At 44.0% G+C, this 22,798-nt stretch overlaps 1 protein-coding gene across 1 annotated transcript in view; it reads right to left on the reverse strand.

The window, feature by feature from the left end:
- The window catches only part of LMNB1 (lamin B1), a 58,547-nt gene that overhangs the window by 34,666 nt on the left and 1,083 nt on the right, over positions 1-22,798 (reverse strand). The window lies entirely within an intron of this gene.

Genomic DNA, 22,798 nt, shown 5'->3' on the forward strand with positions numbered 1-22,798 from the left:
GCCTGGGCAGTAGACCAAGACCCAGTCTCAAAAAAAAAAAAAAAAAAAAGAAAGAAAGAAAGAAAATCAAATTACACTAAATGAGAAGAAAGTTATTCTAAAAAGTAATTTTATAACCCAATGCATGATACTGAAACTTTCCTGATATTAATAAGAACTAATTGACCCCAAGCTTGCAAGTACCTCCCATTTTGTTACATAGAGTTAACAATAAATAATGGCCTCCCTAATATTTTGCATAAAAATTATTTCAGTTTATACAACTACCAACCAAAAAACTGAGGTTCAGGGCCGGGTGCACTGGCTCATGCCTGTAATCCCAGCACTTTGGAAGGCTAAGGCTGGCGGATCACTCGAGGTCAGGAGTTCGAGACTAGTCTCACTAACATGGTAAAACCTCGACTCTACCAAAAAATACAACAATTTAAGCCGGGCATGGTGGCGCCTGTAGTCCCACCTACTCAGGAGGTTCAGGCAGGAGAATCACTTGAACTTGGCAGGTGGTGGTTGCAGTGAGCCGAGATCGCGCCACTGCACTGCAGCCTGGGTGACAGAGGGAGACCCTGTCTCAAAAAAACCAACAAACAGGTCAGGCACGGTGGCTCACGCCTATAATCCCAGCACTTTGGGAGGCCGAGGCGGGTGGATCACCTGAGGTTGGGAGTTCAAGACCAGCCTGACCAACGTGGAGAAACTCCGTCTCTATTAAAAATACAAAAAAGGCATGCAGGCGTGGTGGCGCATGCCTATAATCCCAGCTACTCAGGGGGGCTGAGGAAGGAAAATCACTTGAACCCAAGAGGAGGAGGTTGCGGTGAGCCGAGATTGTACCCATTGCACTCCAGTCTGGGCAACAAGAGCAAAACTCAGTCTCAAAAACAAAAAACAAGCTGAGGTTCAAATTGAAGTTTCTTTTTCTCTAAATATCACTTTTTTTTATTGAGACGGCGTCTCACTGTCACCTAGGCTGGAGTGCAGTGGGGCTGATCTCCACTCATTGCAACCTCCGCCTCCTGGGTTCAAGTGATTCTCATGCCTCAGCCTCCCAAGTAGCCGGGATTACAGGCGTGTGGTACTAGGCCGAGCTACTTTTTTGTATTTGTAGATGGGGTTTGTCTATTTTGGCCAGGCTGGTCTCCAACCCCTGGCCTCAAGTGATCCGCGGGCCTCAGCTTCCCAAGATGCTGGGATTACAGGCATGAGCCACTGCACCTGGTCTCTAAATATCACTTTTTTTTTAAATGGAGTTCTAGATAATAAAATTATAGTTCATTTGGATATAGTTTGCCCAATAATTATATTTTAAAGTATTTCTCTCATCCAAATAACTGTTAACAGTAGTTACAAAGAGAAGCCTTAATAATATCAAAATTACTGCCAGGCTTGGTGGCCCATGCCTGTAATCCCAGTACTTTGGGAGGCCGAGGCGAGTGGATCACCTGAGGTCAGGAGTTCGAGACAAGCCTGGCCAAAATGGTAAAGCCCCGTCTCTACAAAAAACACAAAAATTAGCAGGGCATGGTGGGGCGTACCTGTAATCCCTACTACTTGGGAGGCTGAGGCAGGAGAATTGCTTGAACCCGGTAGGTAGAGGTTGCAGTGAGCCGAGATCGTACCACTGCACTCCAGTCTGGGTGACAGAGTGAGACTCTGTCTCAAAAAAAAAACAATAATATCAAAATTATTAATACCTGTTCTTAAAACTGCTATTGTATTTTTCTTGGAGAAATAGGATTTAACTAAAAAAACTGCTATTGTAGAAGAGTACTTTTACTTACTAATGTTTGAGGACTGGTTAAAGGAGGAATCTTTAATAACAATCTCAAAATAATATTGTAATATTAAAACAAAGTGAAGAAATAAACTGGCCAAATGACGATCACATATGAAACGATTTAACAGCATTCACTTTTTATTCATCATAAAAGCTCAGCAGTCATCTCACATGCTTAAATCTCATGCTTTAAAACACCACAAGATGGCAGGCTTTAACTGAAGACTAGTCCAGAAGAGGGAAAAATTAACTGTTAAAATAAAATTCCATACTGTAATAATTTACAATCAAAATGCCTAGTTCACACAACTGCTGGGTCTCCACAGGAATGAACTGACACTTGTGAAGGAGCCTCTATTTTGTCCCACTATAAAATTACCAGAAGGGCTGGGATATATGTCATAATACATACGCTTGAAAATGAAACCATATTTTAAATGCAGTATTACACAATACTTACAAAAGCTACTGACTCAAAATTAATTACTTAACGATTACAAACAGTAATTTTTAAAGCTCAGGTCATAATGTGGTACTTCTCAATGTGATGCTGCCTCATGGCAGGAGAATGACCTGTGCCTTCCAGGGACCAAAATGGTCCAGCAAGAATGATACCGCATAAAGCATATCAACTTTACAAGTTATTGTATGCAGCAACCTGTAAAATTGGCATATTTTATGCAGTATCGTTCTTGTTTATTTGACTTCACAGATTTAATAGGTAATATAAGCAAATAGCTCAAAACTCAGGATGTCATACTACCAAGTGAAAGATACTGCGGGCAACATCTTGTGGAGTGTAGAAAACACAAGAAGTCAAAAAATAATCCAAGGCAGTACACCCAGATGACTAGAATATGGTGATTTCTTCCATAAAAATAAAAACCAAAGAAGATAAGGAGGACAGGGGATAAAGAGAGTATTTACTTGCGGTACCCCGAGGGCCACCCAATGATGCCAGTGGAAATTTCATAGGAGCTTTAATTTCAGTCAAGACTAATGCTTCCACTGTTCATTTTATGTCAAGTTCTTAGTCACGTAAAACACTGTTCTATGAAAATATAAACTGTTCTGTTATAAATTATTTCCTGGCAAAGTGTCATGGCTCACGTCTATAATCCCAGCACTTTGGAAGGGAGACTAGCCTGGGCAACATGGTGAGACCCCATCTATACTAAAAATAAAAAAAAATAGCCAGGCGTGGTAGCACATGTCTGTAGTCCCAGCTACTAGAGGGGCTGAGGCGGGAGAATCACTTGATCCCGGGAGGTCAAGGCTGCAGTGAGCCCTGATCGTGCCACTGCACTCCAGACTTGGTGAGGCAGTGAGGCCCTATCTCCAAAAAATAAAATGTGTGTGTGTATATATATGTATATATGCCTGTAATCCCGGCTACTCCAGAGGCTGAGGCAGGAGAATTGCTGGAACCTGGGAGGCAGAGGTTGTGGTGAACCGAGATTGTGCCACTGCACTCCAGCCTGGGCAACAAGAGTGAAACTCCGTCTCAAAAAAAAAAAAAAAGATACAGTGTAGGGTCCAGTATCCCCTCAATCCCCATCCCAACAGTCCTAGTTTTCTGCAAAACAGTTTGAAAACTCCTGACCATCAAGCAATATTCAAGCTCCTTGGCATGGCATGTCCCCCTACAAAGCCCTGCAGGTCTAAGTGCTAAAGACCTTCTGAGCCTGGGACTTCACTCTCCCCTGCTCCGTGCCATGTATTCCCACTCCTAATTCCATCTAATTCATAACCAACTGCCATTCAAAACTAAGACCAAGGATGGAACAAATGTCATCCTTCCTCTGTAATGCTTCCCTGCTTTACCTCTCCTAGCAGAAAAAAGTCATTTACCTTTCTGGGCTCCACAGCACTTTGTGCGTCATTCTCATATGGTGCATGGTACATACATCTTTTTAAGATTTAAGATTCCATGTCTGTCTCCTACACTGGAATGTGGGTAAAATGAGATTACCTTCAGATCCTCAGTGCTTGACAATGTCTGGTATAGGGTGGGCATTCTCAATAAAATTTCTGTGTTAAAAAATGAAAGAAGCAAACCACAGGAAAGCAGCACTTACAATTTTACTTTAGTGTAACAACTCAGGAAAAGATAAGTACTCAGCCTCTGTTATAGAGGACCAAGGTTATTCTGAGACCCAAACAGTCAATCTAGATCTGCCCTGCAATGCCTGTACAAGCCACCACAGCCTTCACAAGCAGGTGGGCGGCAGGCATTGTACCAGGCACTGAAGAGAACTCAAGAGTCAGCTACTGCCCTTGGTGCAAAGTAATTTATAGTCTCTTCTCATAGGAGGTTATGAACACACTTTTGCTTTTTCTAACCCACACAAATGTACAGTGGCATTTATATGCACTCTTATACACAAGTGCACAGGAGTTTAGGGACGGGGGGAGAGGCTCAGTCCAGGTCCTTAATTTTGAGATATATTTACTTAATTCAGCAAACATTACTGAGTATCTACTATGTACTAGCAGGAACAGAAAGATAAATAAATAAGACAGGGTCCCAGCTAAGTGCATTTTTAGTTTTTCCCTTCCTTCTTCTGGACCCTCAGTACCTTTACTGCTCAGGGTTAGGCACTACGCCATGTCACCACACATGTGTGTAGCTGTCTAGGTGGCATAAAGGCTTATCTTGCAGATGCTGAAGTAAACTGATGAAAAGGGACTTGTGAGGCTACCTGCACTGGGAGCTCAGGGCAGACAGTTCTTGAAGCTGTCCTTACACTGTGAGCCCTTTAACTCCACAAACAAATTGTCCTGTGTTCATATGTTTTTCCTCTTCCTCCTTAGGCCACAATACTAACAGTGAAAAAGTCAACACTTCATAAAGTGGCTAATAAAGAGAGAAGAATTGACTACTATCTCTACCTCTTGCACATACAGCACTTACAGTGCACTGATCATACAAATCCCTTATTTGAGGACGTGCTGAGCTACCTCAAGAGACTGAAAACCCTTTGAGGGCAAGGCCCATGACTTATTATTCCTACATCTTCTACACAGAAAATTCAGATAATGACTTTTTTTTTTTTTTCTTTTTCTTTTTTGAGACGGAGTCTTGCTCTGTCACCCAGGCTGGAGTGCAGTGGCCGCACCTCAGCTCACTGCAAGCTCCGCTTCCCGGGGTTACACCATTCTCCTGCCTCAGGCTCCCAAGTAGCTGGGACTACAGGCGCCCACCACCTCGCCTGGCTAATTTTTTGTATTTTTTAGTAGAGACGGGGTTTCACCGTGTTAGCCAGGATGGTCTTGATCTCCTGACCTCGTGATCCGCCCATCTCGGCCTCCCAAAGTGCTGGGATTACAGGCTTGAGCCACCGCGCCCGGCCTGATAATGACTATTTTGGTAAATGTCACAAGTGCGCGTGCGCGCGCACGCACACGCATACACACACACACACACACACACACAAAACTTCTCTTTTTTCATCCTATGTAAAATGTATCACGTCTTTCCCAGGAAGGAAAAAAAATCCCACACACAGACACACACTTCTCTTTTTTCATCCTATATAAAATATCATGTCTCTTCCAAGAAGAAAAAAAATATTAATAACTGATGCTTCTACAATCTCTAAAATTCATACCATACACATAACATGCAGAAAGTCATTCCAGGCCTGCAGTAACAATAACTACTTGAAAATGAAATAGGGGACCAGGCCCGGTGGTTCATGTCTGTAATCCTAGCACTTTTGGAGGCCAAAATGGGCAGAATGCTTGAGTCCAGGACTTCGAGACCACCCTGGGCAACATGGTGAAACACCATTTCTACAAAGAATACAAAAATTAGCTGGGTGTAGTGGCCTGCGGCTGTAGTCCCAGCTACTAGAGAGACTGAGATGGGAGGATTGCTTGGGCCAGGGAGGTTAAGGCTGCAGTGAGATATGGTCATGCCACTGCACTCCAGCCACTATCGCTTGGGGCAACAGAGCAAGATCCTTATCTTAAAAAAAAAAAAAAGGAAAGGGAATTAGTAAGCATATTCCAACCATAAACACCTGAAAAAATAAGACTGTACACTTAAACAGGGAACAAAGAATTAGTGTGAAACAAATCAATAAGTAAACTTGCAGGGACAAATACAACATAATCTGAAGCTCATTACAGAATAGTTTTAATTAATTTGGGTAATGCCAAATTATTGCCCACCTGTTAACATTCTCTCGGTCAGTTTGCATCAGTACCTATCCCTAACATTTCACTTCAGGCCCATGCTTATTCAGAAAAACAAATATATTATAGGAGATGAAAGAGAAAAGCCATTTAGTTTTTTAACTGTAATCAGCTAACAGAAATCATTCTATACAAAATTGTTATTTCTAATCAAAGCCACAAAACAAGGATTTTTAAATCCCTTAAAACAGAACCACTGTATATAGAGAGCCAAGCCAACTAGCCCAGCTGGCTAGGCTCTGTTCCTGCTTTCATATACTGTAAGATTCTTCTGAACAGCTGTCTGGTAGCAACTGAACACCACTATAGTGCAGTATTCAAGTGACTATCACACAAAACCACTTCTTTGAAACAAACAAACAAAAAAATTCACCGTAACATAAACAGGCACAGGAGTGTGGAGCAGACTCTTGCAGATTAAGTCTTAATTAAAATGACTGATTCATTTAAAAATAAAAAGAAAAACCGATAACCACTACCTTTGTCACTCATCTACAATGTGCTGACCTGGGTGTAAAGTATTTCTGAAACTGTTCCAATATCCATTCTCCAGTTTGCTGGGTGTTATAAGGCAGCTATTCCTAAAGCAACAGAAGTGGTAGCTTTCTGGTCCTGAATAGTAGCTATATACTGTTTTTTTTTTTTTTGAGACGGAGTCTTGCTCTGTCACCCAGGCTGGAGTGCAGTGGCCGGACCTCTGCCCACTGCAAGCTCCGCCTCCCGGGTTTACGCCATTCTCCTGCCTCAGCCTCCCGAGTTGCTGGGACTACAGGCGCCTGCCACCTCGCCCGGCTAGTTTTTTGTATTTTTAGTACAGACGGGGTTTCACTGTGTTAGCCAGGATGGTCTTGATCTCCTGACCTCGTGATCCGCCCGTCTCGGCCTCCCAAATATACTGTTTTTAAAACAGTTCACTGGTTCCATTGGTGGCCTCACACATAAAAGCTCCCAAAGAAGGACAGTTCTACAACAATGTTCTGAGCATCATTACTGCTCCCCTAGCCTCTCTAAAAATCGTTTCTAAGCACCTAAATCTCATATTGTTTCCCTTTCTGTTTAAAATCCCTAAGTGCTGCCGGGCGCAGTAGCTCATACCTGTAATCCCAGCACTTTGGGAGGCCAAGGCGGGTGGATCACCTGAGGTCGGGAGTTTGAGACCAGCCTGGTCAACATGGCAAAACCCCATCTCTACTAAAAAAACAAAAGTTAGCCAGGCGTAATGGCACGCATCTGTAATCCTAGCTACTCAGGAGGCTGAGGCAGGAGAATCGCTTAAACACAGGAAGTGGAGGTTGCAGTGAGTTGGGATCGTGCCACTGTACTCCAGTTGGGGCGATAGAGTAAGAATCCATCTCAAAAAAAAAAAAAAAAGTACCAAATCCATCAAATTTAGACAAAAACAATGCTATAGAGCTATCAAGAGAACAGGCTGGATGCAGTGGCTCACACCTGTTAACCCAGCACTTTGGGAGGCAGCGATAGGTGGATCACTTGAGGTCAGGAGTTTGAGACCCGCCTGACCAACATGGTGAAACCCCGTCTCTACTAAAAATACGAAACTTGGCCTGGTGTCATGGCGGGCACCTGTAATCCCAGCTGCTTGGGAGGCTGGGGCATGAGAATCACCTGAACACGGAGGCAGAGGTTGCAGTGAGCCGAGATCGTGCCACTGCACTCCAGCCTGGGCAACAAAGCAAGACCTAGACTCAAAAACAAAAAAAGAGACATCAAGGGAATAAAAAAGGCTAGGCACGATGGTTCACACCTGCAATCCCAACACTTCGGGAGGCTGAGGCAGGACTACTTGAGCTCAGGACTTTAAGACCAGCAACATAGTAAGACCTTGTCTCTGTGAAAAAAATCAAAAAATTAGCTGGGTGTAGTGGCACACACCTATAGTCCTAACTACTCCAGAGGCTGAAGTGAGAGGATCACTTGAGTCTAGGAGGTTGAGGCTGTAGTGAGCCAAGATCATGCCACTGCACTCCAGCCTGGGCAAGGGTAACACCCTATCTTTAAAAAGAGAGAGAGAGAGAGAAAGAGAATAAAAAGAAGCTCTTAGAAATTTAAAACACAATAGCAAAAATTGGAAAACAAAATTGAGAACATCTCTTAGTAGAGAAAAAATATTTTTTAAAAAAGGGAAGAAAACCAAAGGATCAATGTAAGAGATCCAACATTTGAGTAACAGGAGTTCCATATGGTAATAAAAGAGAAGGAAATAATTCAAGAAAATTTCCAACAACTGAAGGACATAAATTTCAAGATCAAAAGAATTCAATCAGATGATCAACACAATGGATGAAAAGAGATCTACAACAAGGAACATCCCTGTGAAATTTTAGAACTGGACCAAAAGAAGATCCTACAAGCTTTTAAATTTTTCACTCATCATTACTTCTGTAGCCAATGAGAGCTAGAAAACTAAAGAACATGGCTTCATTTTCTTTCTCTCTCTCTCTCTCTCTCTCTCTCTCTCACCAGGAACTCCTGACCTCAGGTGATCCACCCACCTCAGCCAAAACATGCCTTCAAAAGTCTAAGAAAAGAGCATTTATCACCTAGAATTCTATACCCAAACTATCAATGCTTATACAATACAACTAGACTGGAAAAAAACACAAGGTATCCAAAGGTAATTTAATGAGATAAAATTCATTTAAAAAATGATCCTAAATTATTTGATGTTTTAACAACTGGCATAGACTCTATATAATTGTACAAAAAAAGTAAGTGGGAAAAAACACTATTCTTACAGGTGATCAAAAGGTGTGATAGCGAAGAAAAACTAATCACAATATATGACTGAGTTCTGCTGGGGACTATAAGTATTTCTGCTATAACATATGTGCTTCTGACAACTCTTGCATTCTGTACAGATTAAAAATAACACAGCAGACCAGATGTGGTGGCTCACATCTGTAATCCCAACACTTTGGGAGGCCGAGGCAGGCAGATCATGTGAGGTCAGAAGTTAGAGACCAGCCTGGCCAACATGGCAAAACCCACCTCTACTAAAAATACAAAAATTTGTAGGGCGTGGTGGTGCACGCCTGTAATCCCAGCTACTGGAGAGGTTGAAGCCCAAGAATCACTTGAACCTGGGAGGTGGAGGTTATAGTGAGCAGAGATCACACCACTCACTACACTCCAGTCTGGGCAACAGAGCAAGACTGTCTCAAAAATAAAATAAAATAAAATAAGGCCGGGCACAGTGGCTCATGTCTGTAATCCCAGCACTTTAGGAGGCTGAGGCAGGCGGATCATCTGAGGTCAGGAGTTCGAGATCAGCCTAACATGAGAAACCCCATCTCTACTAAAAATATAAAATTAGTTGGGTGTGGTGGCACATGCCTGTAATCCCAGCTATTCAGGAGGCTGAGGCAGGAGAATCACTTGAATCCAGGAGGGTGCGGTAAGCCAAGATTGCGCCATTGCACTCCAGCCTGGGCAACAAGGGCGAAACTCCGTCTCCAAAAAAATAAAAATAAAAAAAAATAAAAATAACAGAGCAAGTAGAAAAAATAGTGTTGGAATAAATAGACCACTCAAAACCTATGCACTCTGAAACAGAGCACCAGCAATAACATAAAGAATTAGTATCTCGGCCGGGCGCGGTGGCTCACGCCTATAATCCCAGCATTTTGGGGGGCCAAGGTGGGTGGATCACCTGAGGTCAGGAGTTCGAGACCAGCCTGATCAACACGGAGAAACTCCGTCTCTCCTGGACAAAAAAAAAAAGAATTAGTATCCCAGGAGATAATCTGGACAGCCCAGGCAGTCAGTTTAGTGTGGCTAGAGCTGCGTCAAAAGATGTTTTAAAATGCACCAAAAGAAGGCCGAAAAAAAGGCTGGGCACAGTGCCTCACACCTGTGATCCCAGCACTTTGGGAGGCCGAGGCAGGTGGATCACTTGAGGTCAGGAGTTCCAGACCAGCCTGGCCAACATGGTGAAACCCCGTCTCTACTAAAAATACAAAATTAGCCGGGCGTGGTGGCGCATGCCTGTAATCCCAGTTACTCAGGAAGCTGAGGCCAGAGAATCGCTTGAACCCAGGAGGTAGAGGTTGCAGTAAGCCAAGATCACGCCACTGCACTCCAGCCTGGGTGACAGAGCAAGACTCCGTCTCAAAATAAAATAAAATGAAAAACAAAATGCACAAAAACAACAGAGTGGAAATGCTGGTTTGGAAAAATTTAGACAATAGCAAAACAGAGCTCTGAACACAAGAATAAGACTGGCTACAAAAGCAAAGCTAGAGGTGCACCTCTCTGGGGGAGAGAACCTTGGGCATGGGCACTCACTTTTAATTTTCTTAAAACAGAGGTGAAAGCAGAGCTGAGGATCTTCTTTCCTTCTGAAGATTAATACTATACTCTAGCTATTCTAGCTCACCTTTACTAGGATTTACTAGGACAAGGCACATATAATGCAACACAACTTCCAATTACAATAATATCATCTCTCTATTTACCTGTCACATATGAGCTAATTATAGAAGTATTTGTGTCAGAACACACTGAATCAATACTTTAGATACCAAACAATGACCTAAACTAAAATGTAATATATGACTATTGGGAGGATAAGGAGAAGAAAAATGTGTTATGAAGACAATAGAATAAAAGAGCTCAATTCCTTGTTGTCCATAGTACAAAGTCAACACGGTCGCACTATCATCTAGATACAAGAATAAATAGCAAAGGAGCACCGAAAATAGCTGAAAGTAATTCTTCTCATGAGCAGCCTTGGAGAACTCTTTTGACTCCTTAAATTATGTGAACACACACACACATACCACACTGCTAGAAAGTTATAGGTTTTGGTTTTTTTCCCAAGGTACATTCATATTAGAAAACTCTGAATCAGAGAAGTCAGGGAAGACATCTCTAAAGAAATGAATATTGAGAGGAAACCTGAGGGATAAGTAACCCAATGATGACGGAAATCCAAACAAAGGAGGCCGGATGCGATGGCTCATGCCTGTAATCCCAGCACTTTGGGAGGCCAAGGCAGGTGGATTACTTGAGGTCAAGAGTTCAAGACCAGTCCTGGCCAACATGGTGAAACCCCATCTCTACTAAAAATACAAAAAAAAATTAGCTGGGTGTAGTGCAGGTGCCTGTAATCCCAGCTACTCAGGAGGCTGAGGCAGGAGAATCACTTGAATCTGGAAGGCGGAGGTTGCAGTGAGCCAAGGTCACACCACTGAACGCCAGCCAAGAAGACACAGCCAAGACTCTCAAAAAAAAAAAAAAAAAAATCCAAAGGACACCCCAAATGCAAAGGCCCTATTTTAAGAGGAGCACAGTAAAAGGGACTGAATAAAGGATTTCATGGCTAAAGAGATGTAAGCAAGTTCAACTGTGGTATGAGATGAAGCTGGAGGGTCAGACTGGGGCCAGCCCATGCAGTGAAAGAACTTTTAGGTAGGATAACCTGGGCAAATATGTCCCAGATGGCCCAGGACAAGTTCCATTTATGCAAACTGTCACTGCATAATCATTAACAGCTCCCTCTTTCACACACAAAAGTATCCCAATTTAGATGCTAAATTATATGGTCACCCTACTATTAGCAGGGTCTTAGTCTTAACCCTAGAAGCTACTGTTTCAACCAAAGGGGGTGAAATGATCACATTTTAGTACAGAATCTTAGAGGGATAAGAGTTCTGGTCCCCGTCCAGTGTTTTGTTACATAAACACTGAGTAAGAATCTAGTTTAAATTGAACCTTAAGAATGCCTCCTTCCTGCCAGACATGGTGGCTCACACCTGTAATCCCAACACTTTGAGAGGCCAAGGCAGGCGGATTGCTTGAGCTCAAAGTTCAAGACCAGCCTGGGAAACATGGCAAAACACTCTCCCCACAAAAAACTAGCCAGGCGTGGTGGCGTGTGCCTGTAGTCCCAGCTACTCCAGAGGCTGAGGTGGGAGGATCACTTGAGCCTGGGAAGTCCAGGTTATAGTGAACCATGCACCACTGCAATCCAGCACCCGCCACAGAACGAGACCTTGTCTCAGAAAACAGGCCAGGCGCAGTGGCTCAAGCCTGTAATCCCAGCACTTTGGGAGGCTGAGACGGGCGGATCACGAGGTCAGGTGATCGAGACCATCCTGGCTAACACAGTGAAACCCCGTCTCTACTAAAAAATACAAAAAACTAGCGGGACGAGGTGGCGGGCGCCTGTAGTCCCAGCTACTCGGGAGGCTGAGGCAGGAGAATGGCGTGAATCCGGGAGGCGGAGTTTGCAGCGAGCCGAGATCCGGCCACTGCACTCCAGCCTGGGCAACAGAGCAAGACTCCACCTCAAAAAACAAACAAACAAACAAACAAACAAACAAACAAAAAACCCCATGTATCCTTCCCTTCACTGCCAACATTCTTGAACAAGTGTTCTAAACTCATAATCTTTTTCCTCTCAGTCTCCCTTTAATTATGGCTAGGGGTTTCCTCTATTAACCAAAGGCTCTCCTCTCAGTCAACAATCACCTAAGGCACCAAAGACACCAATGACAATGGATTATTTTTAGGCTTCATCAAACAAAAAACTCTTGTTCCATGACTCAACTCTCTTTTCTCACCTTTTAAGACGAAGTGTCCCTCTGTCACCCAGGCTGGAGTGCAGAGGCACAATCTCAGCTCACTGCAACCTCCTCCCACTGCAACCTCTGCCTCCCAGGTTCAAGTGATTCTCCTGCCTCAGCCTCCACAGTAGTTGAGATTAAAGGCATGTGCTATGACACCTGGCTAATTTATGTATTTTTAGTAGAGACAGGGTTTCGCCATGTTGCCCAGGCTGGTCTCAAACTCCTGGCCTCAAGTGATCCATACGTTCAGCCTCCCAAAGTGCTGGGATTACAGACATGAGCCACCACGCCCGGCCTCACCTCTCTATTACTTATCATCCCCACTGTGGGTTTTCCTTTCTCTAGCCAGTCCTCATATGCAAGTGTTTTCCATATCTCTTGAGTACTTCAAATTGCCAACTGACATTGCTACCTAAAGTCTGGCAAACACCACTAATTCACTGACTTAAGAGTCCTCCAGGGCCGGGCGCGGTGGCTCAAGCCTGTAATCCTAGCACTTTGGGAGGCCGAGATGGGCGGATCACAAGGTCAGGTGATCGAGACCATCCTGGCTAACACGGTGAAACCCCGTCTCTACTAAAAAATACAAAAAACTAGCCGGGCGAGGTGGCGGGCGCCTGTAGTCCCAGCTACTCGGGAGGCTGAGGCAGGAGAATGGCATAAACCCGGGAGGCGGAGCTTGCAGTGAGCTGAGGTGCGGCCACTGCACTCCAGCCTGGGCCACAGAGCGAGACTCCGCCTCAAAAAGAAAAAAAAAGAGTCCTCCAAACCTGTTCCTTCCCCACCAATTTCGGTTAAGAGCAATATTGTCTACCCTGGCACCCAAGCATGGAAGCAGTCACCCTAGACTCTTCTCCCTAGTCCCTTATGTTCAGTATCTCTTAAATCCACCTTCTCTCCTTTCTTCCACCTGCCTCAGTTCAAGGGCTGCCTTGTTACTCCCCAATTGTTCTTACTACTGTTTGTACCTCTCCTCTTTTTTTCCCTCCACAGCATAGCCAGAATGATCATGTCACAATTCTGCCTTAAAATCTTGGGTCTACTCATTACTTAAAATGCAATCCCCTTCCCCACCCCATATATTACATATATATATATATATATATATATGGCTCCAGTAGGCCAGGTGCAGTGGCTCACACCTGTAATCCCAGCACTTTGGGATTAGTGGCTGGGCGTAGTAGCGGGTGCCTGCAGTCCCAGCTACTCGGGAAGCTGCAGCAGGAGAACGACATGTATCCGGGAGGCAGAGCTTGCAGTGAGCTGAGATTGCGCCACTGCACTCCTGCACTCCAGCACTCCGAGGTGAGTGGATCACCTGAGGTCAGGAGTTCACGACCAGTCGGGCAAACATACCGAAACCCCGTCTCTACTAAAAATACAAAAATTAGCCAGGTGTGGTGGCAGGTGCCTGTAATCCCAGCTACTTGGGAGGCTGAGGCAAAAGAATCACTTGAACCCAGGAGGTAGAGGTTGCAGCGAGCCGAGACCATACCATTACACTCCAGCCTGGGCAACAGGAGTGAAACTCCGTCTCAAAAAAAAAAAAAAAAAAGAATATATATACCTATATAGATATATGTATATGTATACATACATACACACACATATATATGGCTCCAGTTATATGAATTAGTTGACATTCAGGACAACTCACTCTCCTAACATTTTCCATTTAGAAGCAAACGCCTACTTACCTCCCAACACTTAGCTCAGATTCCCCTGGTATGTCTTTCAAAATTTCACAAGGCTCCTAGCCTGCCTTAGGTAGCAGTCCTTGTTTCGCCACAGCAACACCTGGATGCTGGTGTCATAGCACTTGATATATTTTATTAGTATACTGCACTTACAGTAGCACAATCCAGTAGTGTTGGTTTTGTCTTCCCCACTAGACTTGACTACTTCCCCACTAGTAACTTGATAATGGGGACTGAGTATCCCATCTCTCTATTCTCAGCATCTGATTCAAGACCTGGCGTATAGTACCTGTTCCACAAAAATGTGTCTTGAATAAAAAATGAAAGAACACTCTGTCATGAGTATTAAATATTTATTTAGAGGTTTTAATTTCTTTTAAATTATTAAGGCATGGAATAAAGTGGGAAAGTAGCTTTTTAAGAAGAGAAAAAAGATAAAAGCGATCTTTCAGTAATTCATCTTCACCTTTCTTTCAAACAGCTGTTTCAACTACTGACAACTACCCTTCTGACAAATCCAAAATTACCTTCCTTGAAGGCTACAAACTATCAATGTGAAAAACATGCAACTAGTAGCATTTCCAAAAGTAGCACCCAAAGGGATCTGAAAATCAACTATCCTATCTGAGACTTCAAGTACCAGCCATAGATAATGATGCTCTGAGCCTGCTTCACGTGGGTAAACTAGAGTAATACCTGTAGAACAGTGTTGTACAGATCAAATAAGGTTATGTATGTGAAAACCCTATCACAATGCTAGAAGTCAGGCTACCATCCTTTCTAGCTTCCATTACTCTGCTAAGTAATCACAGGCAAAATATTTAACCTCTCCGAGCCTGAAGTTTCCTCACTCATCAGCAGTTATCGTAAGCTTAAAAGATAACGTCTGGCCGGGCGGGGTAGCTCAAGCCTGTAATCCCAGCACTCCGGGAGGCCGAGGCAGGCGGATCACAAGGTCAGGAGATCGAGACCATCCTGGCTAACACAGTGAAACCCCGTCTCTACTAAAAATTACAAAAACTTAGCTGGGCATAGTTGCAGGCGCCTGTAGTCCCAGCTACTCGGGAGGCTGAGGCAGGAGAATGGCGTAAACCCGGGAGGCGGAGCTTGCTGTGAGCCCAGATCGCGCCACTGTACTCCAGCACTCCAGCCTGGGTGACTGAGGGAGACTCTGTCTCAAAAAAAAAAAAAAAAAAGACAATGTCTGTAAAGCATCTACTGTAATGCCTGGCAAACAGAATTGGCACAAAATAAATATCAGCTCTTTTTTTCCTGCATCTTTTCCCCCACACCCCAAAAGGGAGTCTTGCTTTGTCACGCAGGCTGGAGTACAGTGTTGCAATCTTGGCTCACTGCAACCTCTGCCTCCCAGGTTCAAGCAGTTCTCCTACCTCAGCCTCCTGAGTAGCCAGGAGTACAGGCGCTCATGACCATGCCTGGTTAATTTTTTTATTTTTAGTAGATACAGGGTTTCACCATGTTGGCCAGGCTGGTCTCAAACTCCTGACCTCAGGTGATCCGCCCACCTCGGCCTCCCAAAGTGTTGGGATTACAAGCATGAGCCACTGGGCCCAACCTAAGGGTGATTTTTAATTTTCCTCTTGGTGTTTGTGTTTTCTCCTTTCCTATAATAAATATACATTTCCTGTGTAAAAATTTTAATTTTTGGCCTGGCGCCGTGGCTCACGCCTGTAATCCTAGCACTTTGGGAGACCAAAGTGGGCAGACTGGCTGAGCTCAGGAGTTCTAGACAAGCCTGGGCAACATGGTGAAACCTCGTCTCTAGTAAAATACAAAAAAAACAAAAAAAACAAAAAAAAAAACAAGGAAAAAAAAATTAGCCAGCATGGTGGCATGTGTCTGTAGTCTGAGGCAGGAGAACTGCTTGAACACGGGAGGTGGAAGCTGTAGTGAGCTGAGATCATGCCACTGCACTCCAGCCTGGTGACACAGTGAGACTCAGTCTATTAAAAATAATAATAATAATTTTTAGGCCAGGCACGGTGGCTCACACCTGTAATCCCAGCACTTTGGGAGGCCAAGGTGGGTGGATCACAAGGTCAGACGATAGAGATGATCCTGGCCAACACGGTGAAATCCCGTTTCTACTAAAAATAAAAATTAAAAAATTAGCTGGGCATAGTGGCAGGCGCCTATAATTCCAGGTATTTGGGAGGCTGAGGCAGCAGAATTGCTTGAACCCGGGAGACAGAGGTTGCAGTGAGCCAAGATTGCACCATTGCACTCCAGCCTGGGCAACAAAAGCGAAACTCCGTCTCAAAAAAAAAAAAAAAAGAAATTCAAATGACAGCCAAAGCACAATCTCCTTATCAAAGAGGTACACTGTAAAAAGGGTTTAAAACTGATTTTAAAAACTTCCCTGATCCTAAAAATAATTGGGAACTTCAGCTATACAGGGTCCCATTACTCAAGTGATACCTGAGGCTCATTCTCAACATTTGTACATGAAAGAGACTTACACTAATGGTATTTTTAAAAAGTCTAAAGAATTTCTAACTCAGACATATCAGAGGTGACACCATCTATACAAATGAAAGAATAAATATAACCAGCAACTGTGTAAAGACAGGAAAAAGAAAAGACCCATCATATTTTAATAGTGCTTTATCTTTCATTCCGCCTGTTTATTTCCTTGAATCTGGGTATGCAAAATATTACCTAGTCTCAACTCCAAAAGATCTTGCTTTATGAAATATCTTTTGAAAGCATGGGAAGGAAATGTCATGACAGTTTAATTATTTGGGACCTGCTTCCTAGACTTTTAAATCAGTTTTAGGGGTTTGGTCCTTCCAAGTGTTCCCTTGAAAATTAAAGTAACATTTAACATAACTCTGTTATAAAAGAACTATAAAAAGCAGTTTAACTAGTTTTATAACTCTTATATTTTAAGAGTTATAAAAATATAAAAGTTTGATAACTCATATTAAGGCTAGGGTGTATACTGTCAATCTGCTTCAAACAGGGCAAAATCAGTACATTAAAAAAAGATATAGTAAAACACAGGATGATGAAGGTTTGTTTTTTGTGGTTTTTTGTTTGTTTGTTTTTGTTTTGAGTCTCACTCTGTCGCCCAGGCTAGAGTGCAGTGGTGCGATCTTGGCTCATTACAACCTCCGCCTGCTGGGTTCAAGAGATTCTCCCGCCTCAGCCTCCCGAATAGCTGGGATTACAGGCGTGCGCCACCACGCCCAGCTAATTTTTGTATTTTTAGTAGAGATGCGGTTTCACCACGTTGGTCAGGCTGGTCTCGAATTCCTGACCTCGTGATCTGCCTGCCTCCCAAAGTGCTGGGATCACATGTGTGAGCCAAGGCACCCGGCAGAGGTCTTCGTTTTTCAACTAATCATGCTATGTGCAAAGAAAACGCTCCTAAAAAAGATTAGCATGTTTTTGACCGGGCACAGTGGCTCACGCCTGTAATAAAAATACAAAAATTAGCTGGGCATGGTGGCAGGTGCCTGTAATCCCAGCTACTTGGAGGCTGAGGCAGAAGAATTGCTTGAACTCAAGAGGCGGAGGTTGCAGTGAGCTGAGATTGTGCCACTGCACTCCAGCCTGGTGACAGAGTGAGACTCTATCTCAAAAAAAAAAAAAAAAAATTAGCATTTTTTATTATTTTAGGTATGAAAACCAAAGTACATGAGTATTAAAACAACCCTGAAGATTTTGTTTCACCTATGGGCATTTCCTAAAGTTCCTTCTATAAATGACCAAAATATGTAGAAAGCCAACAGAGTAAATATATAAAATATAGGATAAACTGCCAACCCCTTCTTCATTAAAAAATAGTTTGTCAGATTTACATATCATTATGCTGCATAATTTGAGCTAATAACAAGCCAGAAAAAAGGCCTAAATTTCTTAACTCTCCCTGAGATTCAGAAAACTACTATTTACATCATAATTACACAGATGAGGAAATAAACGCTAAAGGACTTAAAAGTACTGGTGGGGTACGGTGGTTCATGCCTGTAATCCCAGCACTCTGGAAGACCGAGATGGGTGGATCACCTGATCTCTGGAGTTCGAAACCAGCCTCGTCAACATGGCGAAACTTCATCTCTCCTAAACGTACAAAAATTAGCCAGGCATGGTGGCAGGTGCCTGTAATCCCAGCTACCCATGAGGCTGAGGCAGGCGAATCGCTTAAATCAGGGAGATGGAGGTTGCAGTGAGCTGAGATCGTGCCACTGCACTCCAGCCTGGACAAGAGAGCGAGACTCTGTCTCAATAAATAAATAAATACAAAAATCCACAATCTTTTATCTATACTTTCAGAGTTTGAAAACCTAAAATTTTGTTAACACATTTAGTGGCAAAACCTGACCTGAAACCAGGTCTATTTTCAATCTGTCTTTCTCCACCTGCCATGACAATATCTCTCCCTCAGAAATGTTTCATGATAGAGTGCTAACTCTTATCTACCCTAACTCTATCTATAAACCCCACTGGGGGTGTCATGTTCAGTATGTGCATCGTATTACCGTCTTAAATTGGAATTGCTTTTACTTCCAAAGCACATCTGGCCCCCAGGGTTTTACAGAGAAGAGAGGGGACCTGTATCACTGAAGGAAAATAAATGTCTGAATCCACAAAACCAGTTATTGAAGATTGATATAAACACTTAACTTTCTGTTACATCTGTGTTTCCCATATAGTTAACAGGGAAATTCTGAAACAAGTCAATTTCTCTGTACTTTTTGTTTAAAGTTTTGAGTGATGGCATTCATCATCATTCTTGGAAACTGTTCTCCCAAAAAAGCTTTCAGCAAAATATAACTAGGCTTGGACTGAATCAGAGTAACTGTACCTTGCATATGAGATCTGTTTTCCTATGGATTCAGACACCACATGCATGGAAACTGTTGCCAAATTCTCTTTAGACCAAGCATTTCCATGCTCTGCCTTCTAAGGTATCTTGTGTGCTGAGGAACCAAAAAGAAACTAAGCAACTTGGAATCTATAATTCTCTCAAGGCTGTTTTCTTAATCTAAATCTACCTAAATGATGATTATACTTAATTACAAACACTCTGGTTCCAAATAAAAAATTAAATATAGGCCAGGCATGGTGGCTCACACCTGTAATCTCAGCACCTTGGGAAGCCGAGGTGGATCACCTGAGGTCAGGAGTTTGAGACCAGCATGGCAAACATGGTGAAATCCCATCTCTACTAAAAATACAAAATGAGTTGGGTGTGGTGGTGCACACCTGTAATCCCAGCTACTTGGGAGGCTGGGTCAGGAGCATCACTTGAACCTGGGAGGCGGAGGTTGCAGTGAGCCAAGCTCCGTCTCAAACAAAAAAAAAGAAGAAAGAAAGAAAAGAAAGAAACACATTAACAACCCTGGATGCCAGAAGACAACAGGGCAAAATAATACTTTCCAAGTTCTGGAAAAATGTTAACCTAGTATTCTATACCTAGCCCAACAGCCAATCAAGCATGAGACTAAACAAAGCTATTTTCAGACATACAGGACTCAGAAAGTTTACCTCCTGGCATCCTTTCCGAATAAATTACTTAAGGATGTTTTTCAACAAAATATGAAGAAACCAAGGAAAAGGAAAATACACCCAGGGTAGAGTGCAGTGGTGTGATCTCAGCTCACTGCAACCTCCACCTTCCTGGTTCAAGCGAAGCCTCCTGCCTCAGTCTCCAGAGTAACTGGGATTGCAGGCGTCCACCACCACACCCAGCTAATTTGTGTATTTTTAGTAGAGACGGGGTCTCACCATGTTGGCCAGGCTAGTCTCAAACTCCTGACTTCAGGTGATCCACCTGTGTAGGTCTCTCAACGTGCTTTATAGGCATGAGCCACCGTGCCCAGCCAGGAAGCTGTCTTTAATAAGTTACAGGAATGAGCCACCGTGCCCAGCCAGGAAGCTGTCTTTAATAAGTTACAGGACGGCCGGGCGCGGTGGCTCACGCCTGTAATCCCAGCACTTTAGGAGGCCGAGGCGGGCAGATTACGAGGTCAGGAGATCCAGACCATCCTGGCTAACACGGTGAAACCCCGTCTCTACTAAAGAATACAAAAAATTAACCGGGCGTAGTGGGGAGCGCCTACAGTTCCAGCTACTCCGGAGGCTGAGGCAGGAGAATGGCGTGCATCCAGGAGGCGGGGGTTGCAGTGAGCTGAGACTGCGCCACTGCGCTCCAGCCTGGGCGACAGAGCTAGACTCCAGCTCAAAAAAAAAAAAAGTGACAGGACATCAGTACACAGCACACCTTAACCAAAGACAACTCCAGGGAAGAAGGTAGATTCATGTGATAGATACTATGATTAGGTATCTTCAAAAAGTCTGCAAACACACTGAGGGCAAATTTTTCTTAAGAAAAACGAAATGCTACTGAGGAATAAATCCATATAAAAAAAGTCATAATTCAAATGAGGAACAAACTAAAACGTGGCATGTTTTGAGCAAATGATGGTATGTTGGAGGGAAAAGGAGTACACCTAATCCTGGCAATAGGAATATACATACAGTAGCAGAGCACATACATAATCCCAGAACACTACTTACCCTGGGAGAACAGATACCGTCAACCCCTCAGACAGGCCTTCCTTAATCACACTAACCCTTCACTCTGCTTCATTTTTATTCCCTTAGCATCTGCTATTACCTAACCTATATCACATACATTATTTAATTGATTCTAATACACATTATTCTCATTTTTTAACCCCACTGAAACCAGCATGCATTTTAGAATCCATACATTTACAACTAGTGTCAGCCAGGTGGCAGCCTTGTTACCGTGTGAAAAACCTGTGGATAACTCCTGGAAAGATTACAAAAGCGCCAGCATCAAAATGCTTCACATCAGACAAAAGACAATCTTTATTTGCTTGCTGGGATATAGTTCCCCCACTACACTCTCAGCAACAAAGAACAGTAATTCATTTTTTAAAAAATCTTCGTACCCTCTAACATAGAACAGTGACTGGTGTACAACAGATAATTGATCTGTGTGAATTTATTTATTTATTTATTTTTTTTTTTTGAGACGGAGTCTCGCTCTGTCGCCCCGGCTGGAGTGCAGTGGCCGGATCTCAGCTCATTGCAAGCTCCGCCTCCCGGGTTTACGCCATTCTCCTGTCTCAGCCTCCCAGTAGCTGGGACTACAGGCGCCCGCCACCTCGCCCGGCTAGTTTTTTGTGTATTTTTTAGTAGAGACGGGGTTTCACCAATTAGTCAGGCTGGTCTCGAACTCCTGACCTCAAGTGATCTGCTCACCTCGCCTCCCAAAGTGCTGGGATTACAGGTGTGAGCCACCATGCCCGGCCCTGTGTGACATTTTAATATCTATGAAATCATGATGGGTTCAACAGGATGGTTCCTACACAGTTGGTCCTGATATTTTTATCTTCTTAGTGGTACACATCTAATGGCAAGTCTTACAAGCAACCATATCTAAAACTTGAAGGAATTCAGTGGCAAAAAATTTGGAGGAACATGGAAATAACAGTGTGAGTGAGCTGACCGCTCATTTCAAAAGATGAAACCAAGGCTTAGTAAATCCAAGAAGCAGGGACAAAGAGTGTCAAAGTGAGAATAAGGTACCTCCAGAAATTTCAGTTGGTAGTGCTAATGGCGAGCACGAATTCCAGACCCAAATTTTGCAAATCTTTAAAGCATGACATCAACACTTGTTGCCTACTGATGACAGGCCATTTTGCTTATCAGAAAATCAAAAAAAGGCCTGCAAAGGTCTGCAAGTGTATCCTTGTGCACTGGAATGAAAACTCACACTCGCTTAGGTGAATAATTACAAACTTTCCTTCGCTCAAACACTCAGCATTTACACAGCACCCTGTCACCTGCCCTGGTCTACTGTCTGCACAATGGCCGACTAAGGGGTACTAAGCACAGTCACTACCCAAAAGCTCGACTATACTATGTAGAGGCAAAAGCTGGGGAGAGGGGGCCGCTGCCTGAGGGGTAGGCGAACCGCAACTTGAAGAACAGTGGCCGTAACATGCACAAACCCGGCTTTCCTTCCCTGCGCAGAACCACCTGAGGGCTCGCACTATCCCCGCTGAGACAGGACACCTTTCCCCTGGTTCAAAGCTAACCAGCTAGCAAACCTAACTCGCCAGAGGCGGGCTGGAGGCGCGCGGATCAAGCCCCGCCTCTCTCTCCCGCCCAAAGCAGGCGCAGAACCTTCGCAAAATGTCACAGGGCCAGGACTGAGCGCGCCAAAGCGAGACCCACCCCCAGGAGACGCGGAGGCTCCGGGAAGGTCCCTCCCCTTCCTCCCTCTGCCCGCGCGAAGCTCATTCATTCTAGAGGCGGGCTGCCAGTCCTCCCCGGCCGGCCATCCCAGCACTGCAAATCCGCTAGACGCTTTGTCTCGCGCCCGCCGGAAACCCGGGCGCGCACTCGAGCGCGCGCCCGCGCTCCAGCTCCCCGCACCTGGGGCCTGCGGGCCGCCTCTCCGCGCCGGCTCCCCGGGTTCGAGGTGCTAAAGCGGGCGCTCGTTCTCAGCAGTCCCAGGCGCGCACCTATCACGT

The sequence above is a fragment of the Piliocolobus tephrosceles genome, chromosome 4 (assembly GCF_002776525.5).
Source record: "Piliocolobus tephrosceles isolate RC106 chromosome 4, ASM277652v3, whole genome shotgun sequence".
NCBI classification, from domain to species: Eukaryota; Metazoa; Chordata; class Mammalia; order Primates; family Cercopithecidae; genus Piliocolobus; species Piliocolobus tephrosceles.